The sequence below is a fragment of the Sus scrofa genome, chromosome 17 (assembly GCF_054392235.1).
Source record: "Sus scrofa isolate SSC_HxYL_T2T_F1_AM1 chromosome 17, Sscrofa_HxYL_maternal_Yorkshire_Landrace_v2.0, whole genome shotgun sequence".
NCBI lineage: Eukaryota > Metazoa > Chordata > Mammalia > Artiodactyla > Suidae > Sus > Sus scrofa.
The window spans coordinates 38,496,390-38,505,612 of NC_139399.1; the positions used below are offsets into that span (position 1 = coordinate 38,496,390).

A 9,223-nucleotide genomic window follows, 5' to 3' on the forward strand; every position below is an offset into this window, starting at 1 on the left:
AATAAACCTAATTATAAGGAAAGAACATTAACTTGGACAGTCCTCCAAATTAGAAAGCAATATGTCAAGCAAACATTCCATGTCCCAGTCCATTTTTATTCATCTGTTAGGAAATCTTTGCCAGAACCAGGGTGTAACCTTTCTCGTTTCATGCTGACTATAAAGAAAACAAGAGTTGGAGTTTCCTTCATGATGCAGTGGGTTGAGAATCTGACTGCAGCAGCTCAGGTCGCTGTGGAGGTGTGGGTTCAATCCCCTGCCCAGCCCAGTGGATTAAAGGATCTGGCGTTATTGCACCTATGAAGTAGGTCGCAACTGCTGCTTGGATTCGATCCCTAGCCTGGGAATTTCCATATGCTAAGTGTATAGCCATTTAAAAAGAAAAAGAAAAGAAAAGAAGAAACATAGCCTACAAAATCTACTTAGAAAACTCTAAGAACAACTGCCCCCTGCTCATTATTATCCCAACTTTATTTTTCTTCTTCTTCTTCTTCTTCTTTTTTTTTTTTTTTGTCTTCTTAGGGCTGTACTCACAGCATATGGAGGTTCCCAGACTAGGGGTCGAATTGGCGCTGAAGCTACCAGCCTACGCCACAGCCATAGCAATGCCAGGTCCAAGCCACATCTGTGACCTACGCCCACAGCTCAAGCAATACCGGATCCTTAATCCACTGAGCGAGGCCAGGGATCGAATCTGCATCCTCATGGATACTAGTCAGATTGTTTTTGCTGGAACACAACAGGAACTCCCCAACTTTCTTTCTTTCTTTTTTTTTTTCAGGAACTCCCCAACTTTCTTATTAAATTCCAGCCATGGAATTAGGAGCTTCAAGGCAAGTCACACAAAACTGTTTATTGTCTTTGTTTTTCACAAATATTTAAAAGCCCACATGGAATTCCCGTTGTGGCTCAGTGGTTAACGAATCCAACTATGAACCATGAGCTTGTGGGTTCGATCCTTGGCCTCGCTCAGTGGGTTAAGGATCTGGCATTGCCGTGAGCTGTGGTATAAGTCGAAGACGTGGCTTGGATCCCATGTTGCTGTGGCTCTGCTGTAGGCCAGCGGCTACAGCTCCAATTAGACCCCTAGCCTGGGAACCTCCATATGCCGTGGGTGCGACCCCTAAGAAGACAAAAGATAAAAATTAAAAAATAAATAAATAAAAGTCCACAGAACCCAGCAATGGACTGAATACCCTGGGTTTCTTCTTCTAAAGAATGGTCCTGCTGTGAAGGTCTCTGTCTACAGCAAGAACTCACTGGCCCCCAAAGCAGATTCAGAATCGCCAAGAAGTAATCACCTATAATGTAGACAAAACGTGGCAGTGGAGAAACCAGGCCGCTGGAAATCATAGTACTTTGCTGGTGCAGTCACTTGAAGTCCCTCCCACACAAACTAAACTAAAGCAAATCATTACCATCCAGGACTGATGCAAAGTTTCCTAAGTCAAATGGCACAGAGAGCAGTACAAAGACTCACATGGAAACTTTCCCTGGTCTGACGCCGAGGGCTCAAGAGCTAGTGAGACTTCATGCGGCGCCACAGAAGTTTTTGTTTGTTTGTTTTGGAGGACAAAAATTAGACCTTATTTATTTTTAAAACCAAACCACTAGGAAAATATATCACAGTCTTGAAACAGCAAACAGGCTATATTATCGTTTCAAGTAATAAATTGGTAAAAAGACAATAAGGTCATTATCAAAACAATAAGGTGCCAGAACAGACACTGACCAGTGCAGAGAGGGGCCCAGGCACCCCAGGCAATGCAAGTCCTATAAAACACACCTCTCCAGAGTTCCCGTCATGGCACAGTGGAAACAACTAGGAACCATGAGGTTGCACGTTTGATCCCTGGCCTCGCTCAGTGGGTTAAGGATCCAGCGTTGCCATGAGCTGTGGTGTAGGTCGCAGACGTGGCTCAGATCCCGCATTGCTGTGGCTGTGGCGTAGGCCAGCAGCTACAGCTCCAATTTGACCCCTAGCCTCGGAACCTCCATATGCCACAGGCGAGGTCCTAAAAAGAAAAATAAACACCTCTCCTGGTGGTGCCTGCCAGTACCCGGTGTAAAAAGCAACCCCACCCTGACTCACCCAGCAATTGGACCTTGTGCAGGAAAGAACTTGGGAGTTGGGAAGCGTAGGAGCTGGCCACACACCTGCCCTCACTGACACAAGAGCTCAGAGAGGGGCAGGCTTAGCAGGAACTGGCTATTTGAATGATCCTAGCATAAAAGTCTTCTTAAAATGCTCTCCTATTTTAAGTCATAGAATTTCGGAGTTTTAAGGTAGCTTAACTTGGCTTATCCTTATTTTGACAGACTTGGAAAAAGTATCCTTACTTGACAAATGGGGAAAATGAGGCACAGACACTTGAAGTCCAAGGACATTCCAAGACATAGGCAGTCTAGGGAGTTCCCTTGTGATACAGCAAGTTAAGGATCTGGTGTTGTCACTGCATCGGCTAGGGTTGCTGCTGTGGCGAGGGTTCCATTCCTGGCTGGGGAACTTCTATGTGCCTCGGGAATGGCCCCAAAATAAATAAAACAAAACAAAACAAAATAAAATAAAACCGATTTCTGTCTAGGACATACCCACCCCATCTCTGTAAGCACACTAATAGTTCCCTGTGCTCCCCCATGGGACATTCTGGAGCCAACTCTGGCTAAAATTCAGGTGTTCACTCTTTGAGACAAGAAACCCAAAAGAAGAGCAGTTTGGGGTGGCAGAGGTGAAGACAGAAATCCAGCTTGGAATGTGCTGAGTCTGAAATATCTAGGAGGCAGGAAGGTGGAAAGGCAGCTGGATATCTGGAGCTGAGAGACTGAAAGAACGCTATACACAAAGCTACCCGAAGCACCGTCTCCTTTCCCACCACCTGTTCAGACAACAAAGCCAGAAAAAATGCCATATTTCATCAAATCTATGATGACACTGATTCTAAGGCAAATGACTAAAAAAGAAAAACTGCTGTCAAAACCTGACACAATGAATTCTAAGACAGAGCTGATTATAAGATACATCTAAACTTAGGGACATTATAAGATAAAAAATGCATTTAGAAGAGATGAAATATGATAAGTTTTCATTGGTGAGAGGTATTTAAATTATAGTGAATCCTGGGTGTGCATGTGTTTTTATAACCTTTTGTTTTGTTTTGTTTTGTTTCGTTTTTGCTTTTAGGGCCGCACCTTCAGCATATGGAAGTACCCAGGCTAGAAGTCGAATTGGAGCTGTAGCCACCAGCCTACACTACAGCCACAGCAACACCAGATCCAAACTGTGTCTGTGACCTGCACCACAGCTTACAGCTACCCTGGATCCTTAACCCACTGAGTAAGGCCAGGCATCAAACCCGTCTTCCAAGCTATGGGTGAACCGGAGCTACAGCTGCCGGCCTACGCCACAGCCATAGCAGCACAGGGTCAAAGCCGAGTCTGGGACCTACGACACAGCTCAGGCCAAGGCAGGATCCCTGACACACTAAGCAAGGTCGGGGATCAAACCCAAATCCTAATGGATACTAGTTGGATTCGTTTCCACTGTGCTACAACAGGAACTCCTGTAACTTTTTATTCTGATAGCATTTCAAACATATAGAGAAACTGTAAGAATAGTGCAAAGAATTCTTGAAAACTCTTTACCCAGCCAGCTTCACCAGCTGTTTCCACTTTGCCCCATTTATCATGTCCATTTTTCTCATTTTCTCTCCCTTCCTCTCTCCCCTCCCCCACTGAGTTTCAGACTTCATGCCCTCTCATTCCTAAACGCTTCCATACATATTTACAAACTCAAGGACGCAGTCACTGTACAATGTGACATTGCTAACATACTGTTGGCCGATCCCCCACTCACGAATTGTGTCCACTGTCCCAATCACGTCCTTTGTGGCTAACTCCTCCCCCACTCAATCCATGGTCAAGCTCTAAACACAGTTGTCCGGTTCCTTTAGTATTCCTTCAACTGGAATAGTTCCTCGGGTTTTGTGTTTCTGGAACCTCAAATTTCTTTCTTTCTTTCTTTTTTCTTTGTTTGTTTGTTGTCTTTTTGCCTTTTCTTGAGCCACTCCCACGGCATATGGAGGTTCCCAGGCTAGGGGTTGAATTGGAGCTGTAGCCACCGGCCTACGCCAGAGCCACAGCAACTCAGGATCCAAGCCGCATCTGCAACCTACACCACAGCTCACGGCAATGCCAGATCCTTAACCCACTGAGCAAGGCCAGGGATCGAGCCTGCAACCTCATGGTTCCTAGTCGGATTCGTTAACCACTGTGCCACGACAGGAACTCCTGGAACCTCAAATTTCTGAAGCGTACAGAAATTTGTAGGATGCGACTTGTCTCAAGTCTGCACAGAGAGGTTCAGGTTACTTTGGGAAAACACCAGGCAGGGTGGTTTCCACCTTCTATCAGGGGGTTAACTTGGACGTTAACTTTGATCACTTAGTTAAGGGGTATTCACAGCAGTGCAAAGTCTTATTTTGAAATAATGAAAATTCAAAGAGAATTTAAAATGTATCAGAATGTTTTAAAGCCACAACTTTGCGTGAACTATCAGCTATTTTTTGTTCTTTTGCCACCGAACAGGGCCAACTAGGTCTGAACTACACAGATCCCTGCAAACATCCTGCCTGAAGTGGTTTTCTAGGGATGCTACCAGCCATTGATGTAGGTTGTGGGGTTTAGAAATTGGGCTTTCCAGTTTCTGGCCCAGTGAGAGGGCAAACTCACATTGTCACTTCCTTTGTCCAGATCCTCAGAGAACCATGACTTCATCGAAGCCAGACCAGAGTCAGTCACCTGGGCCCAGGGACTCACTCAGCACAGAGGGGTTGATCCCCTGGGGCAGGAAGAACTGCCTTCCCTGTTATCAGGGGAACACTGCATCGTCAGTTGGATCCGGTGTCCACTCGGGGACATGCAGACCCGGAGAGGGAGAGGAGAAGTCTCTTCCAAGGCTCCTCGTCCCTGCCCAGCTGGGGAGCTGGTCATGCTGCTTACGTTTATCTGGTTTTGTCCACTTCCACGAGTGTGGCCCAAAGCCAGGAGACCACGTGGACAGAGTCCCAGCATCTTCTCCCTCGAGCCACCTGAGTGCAAGGCAGGCGGAGATGTTCTAGATACAGTGAGCCCTCCCTGGGGTGACAGACTGCTCATCAAATTCTTGACTAAGCAGATGGCCTTGTTGGTTTTGAAAGAACTTATAACCGTTTACAAACTTCCTGTGCCCTGAAGCTCGACTCCAAATCACCCGTTTCAATTATATTACTTGATGCTGGCTCTTATGTTCATACCATCTGTGACCCTGAGAGCAACCCTAGGCCCGTGTGAATCGCGCTCCTACAGGGTCTGCCCTGGAACCAGATCACTGCCCTTCACGCAGGGGTGGCAGGGGCATCAGACCCTTTTGTTATTGTTACTTCCGAGGGCATGCCTGCACACATGGTCCACAGGAGGCAAAGCCCTTATTAAGCCTCTACACTCTTGCTCACAAATGGAATCTGAGTTGACAATTCCTCTACTGCCCTGTACTTTGCGCTTCTAGACAAATCATGGAAGTCACGTCTTGTTATCAACACTGAAAACTCCTAGTTTCCTTTCTAATGTGCAGAAAGGATGTAGTCACTGAGACAGTAAGGTATCAGTCCTGAGATGGGAACGGACTGCTGTGAGCACCACTCAAAGGAATTGACCTGAAGAACAGAGTTTGGCACACAGTGAGTGCTCAACCAAGACTTAAACACACATCACCAAGAGATGGGGTTTCTGACAGTAGTATGGCTGGTGTCTGAGCCCTGCATGGGGCCAGGTATAGGGAACCTGCTACCTGCCCTCCAGTGACCAGGCACCCCAAAGCCTGCCCCGACCCAGTCCCATGCACCCTGCTTCCGGAGAGTTGCGGCAGGGAACTGTGGGGCCTGTCCCAGGTGTCCCAGTAGGTGACTGGTTCAAATGGCCCAGAGGCCACCAGGCACGTGACTCCTCATTCTTAGGTCGAGTGATGGAAGTCCACTTCCCTCTCCCTGCAGTTGTGAGTGAAACAGCCACCACCAATGGGGCACTGTGCAGAGGAAGAGGGGCAACCTGGCCAGAGGCTGGTTCAGCCACCGGAACAAGCCATTCTGCAGCCTGTACTTTCCTCCCGGGACCTCTTTCTTTGTTTAAACCAAGACTGAGTTGGGTTTTCCATCATTGGCAGCTAAAAACATAACTGATACATATATCTGCAAATGTAAAATTATTCACTGGAAACTTAAAAACCTACAGATGGTTCAAGACTGATTTCCCTTCAGATCTTTAACAATAACAATGATGACCACTTTGAGAAACTCCAACACACCAAAATTCTAACTTATTAAGCAAAGCCTATCCCAAAACAAGATAAATGGGTATAAGAGCATGAGTCATCACAAAGATTCACCAGTTTTCTCTCATGAAATACAAAATAACAGTCAAACACAGAGGTTGGCAGGTACCAGCACATCCCTGAATCACCTGCAGTGCTCTGGTTCATTTGAGATGATGCACCTGTCCTGAGAAATGAGAAGGCATATACAGAATATTCCAAAAGACTCCTTTGTCCCATGGTTCACAGACAAAACAATGACAGAATCCTTTGATGGAGAGGTCTCAGGGGAGCTGAAGGTTATCCCAAGGATGGGTTAAGGAAAGCCTTTTGCTACCACCACCCTCCAAATAGCTCCAGGTAGAGTCTGACCCAAAGTTTTGGCCTCCTGCTTGTGATTAACCAAATTGTTGGCCTTGAGCCTGAATTCCTAATCTGAACTTGAAGCCAAGGACTAAACTAAGACCAAATCTAAAGTCCAATTACAACTAATGCTGCTCAGCCTTTTAGGAAATGACCACAGAATCGGACAGCAAAGTAGCCAGGGCCCTGGAAACATCCGTTCAGGCTGGAGCCACATCACACCCTGACTCCACCTCTGAAACGTCCACTCCAAGGCGAGACCAGGACATTGTTTCTGCCTCTTTCTTCTAGACATTTCTTGAGATATTTAGTAGCCACTTGTTCATGGCCAGATCCAAAGGCAAGTGTCTCAGGTTGAAAGAACAGTCAGAGGGATCCCTCACATGCCCCAAGTCCCAAAAAACATATCCAAAAAACTCACAAAAAAAGAACCATCCACTAACTAGCACCTAAAACCACTCAGCATAAAAGGGCAGGATCTAAACACTTTGAATACTCACAGCTAGAAATTTAGGTGTTCTAACTCGGAGCAGCCCAGCAAACCACAATATAATGGAGAAAATATAAGTGACAGAAATATCAGTTTCCATCAAAGTTTATAACTCCTCAATTGAAAAAAATGTTAGGGGAGTTCCCATTGTGGCTCAGTGGTTAACGAATCCGACTAGGAACCTTGAGGTTGCGGGTTTGACCCTTGGCCTTGCTCAGAGGGTTAAGGATCAGGCGTTGCCGTGAGCTGTGGTGTAGGTCACAGACGCGGCTCGGATCCCACGTCGCTGTGGCTCTGGCATAGGCAGGCAGCAACAGCTCTGATTCGACCCCTAGCCTGGGAACCTCCATATGCCACAGGAGCAGCCCAAGAAATGGCAAAAAGACAAAAAAAAAAAAAAAAAAAAAAAAAAAGTTAAAACTCTAACTCTTCTATAATGTGTTCTCTTTCTAATTTGATGATGTTAAATGTTATCTCAAGTTCTTTGGTGGAGGCCTGTTATTTTACCATTCTGCAAAAGCAATTATCCTCTATTTTTTATTGAGCCTGAACTATATATAAATACTCATGTCCCACTGTACTGGCCAGTATAGACCAGCTCAATCCGTAATGGTGTAAACCACTACAGATGATGTGTAAACCAAACAGGAAAGGGACAGCATGGTGGCAGCCACATCCGTAACCACCTTAGCTTTTTTTTTTAATATGCGCTTACTCCTCTTTTACACGTTCACACAACTGAGAGGCTGCTTAGTGTTCTCTTTAACGGACCGGTTTTTAACTTTTTTTTTTTTTTTTTCTGCTTTTAAAAGTATTCTAAGTCCAATGTGGAAAACCTGGAAATCACAGCTGCGGTCTCTGTGGAGCAGCTCACCTTTGCTCAGTGTCGGTGGTGGGGCAGTGAGCATCATTCAACCCTCCAAGCCCCCAAGCCCCACAGTTCTTGCCCCGGACTCCTCCCTGTTTCACAGCCTGGCCCAAGACTCCAGGAGAAGAAAGGAACAGAGAGACACACAGCCCTACACAGAGGTCCCAGTAATCACAATTTATGGACCGGTGACTGAAAGCACTGACGGGAGGAAAGCGGCACTTCTGCAAACAATTCATAGCAGACAAAACTCGCAGCAGACTTTTCCACCTCAGAGCTCAGTGAGTGCTTATTTCTAACAACTTTTCTAAGTGCAAACTCGTTATACATTAGAAGGAAGCAGGTAGTCCCGAGAGCCCGTGCATAGTAGGAGGATTTTATTCAGAGCTCATCCTGTGCAGTAACTGGACGCCAACAGCAGCTCAGAGGACGCGCCCGGCCACCCCGCGACCCCAGCCGACCACACGCGCTCCGCCTGACCTAGTCGCGGCCGCCGCCGGAGGACCCGCCCAGCCCCGCATGGTCTCTGGGGAAGCGGGCTCCTACCAGACTTCCCGAGGGGCCACTAGACTCGTAGGCGGAGCGAGGCACGGATCCCCGGCACTTGGTCCCCACCGGCCCACCCCTGGGCTTCCGCGGAGGCGCGATCGCGGTGCGCGGCCCGCTCACCTGGGCTAGGGGCGTCTCGGGTTCCGCCCGCGCGCGGACAGACCAAGAGCGCCGGGCGGGCGCACGCCTCCCACCCGCGTCCTGCCGCCGCTCTTTGTGTCTGGAGGTCCCTGCGCCGCGCTCCTACAGGCCTGCAGGCGCCGCGGGTGCTACACGATAGGGACGCCGAAGGCTCGGCTGGGGCGGGGCCAGAGGAGGTGGGGCCTGCGCCTCCGAGCCGAACACAGGGGCGGGACCATAGACGGCGGGGGCAAAATCGGAGGCGGGGCTGGAGGGGATGGGGCAGAGTGGGCGGGGCTAAAGCGGTGGGGCTTAAAGAAGGGGCGTGGCTAGGTGCGGGGCGTGGTCAAGAAGGGGCGCGGCCGCCAACAATGGGCTGAGGCCCGAGGACTGGACCTGTTTAAGCAATCCAGAGGGGCGTGGCCAGTGACGAGTGGGCGGGGCGTGCGGGGTGTCCCTCGGCAGGAATGTGCAGGGTTGGGTTGCAAGG

General features: G+C 48.2%; 1 protein-coding gene across 2 annotated transcripts in view; it reads right to left on the reverse strand.

Moving 5' to 3' along the window:
- NINL (ninein like) overlaps positions 1-8,923 on the reverse strand; it is a 112,703-nt gene extending 103,780 nt beyond the window's left edge. For both annotated transcript variants that reach the window (XM_085003362.1, XM_085003361.1), the window contains exon 1: positions 8,734-8,923. The gene's annotated coding sequence lies outside the window, so the exon portion shown is untranslated. The remainder of the gene's footprint in view (positions 1-8,733) is intronic.
- Between the last annotated feature and the right edge of the window lie 300 nt (positions 8,924-9,223).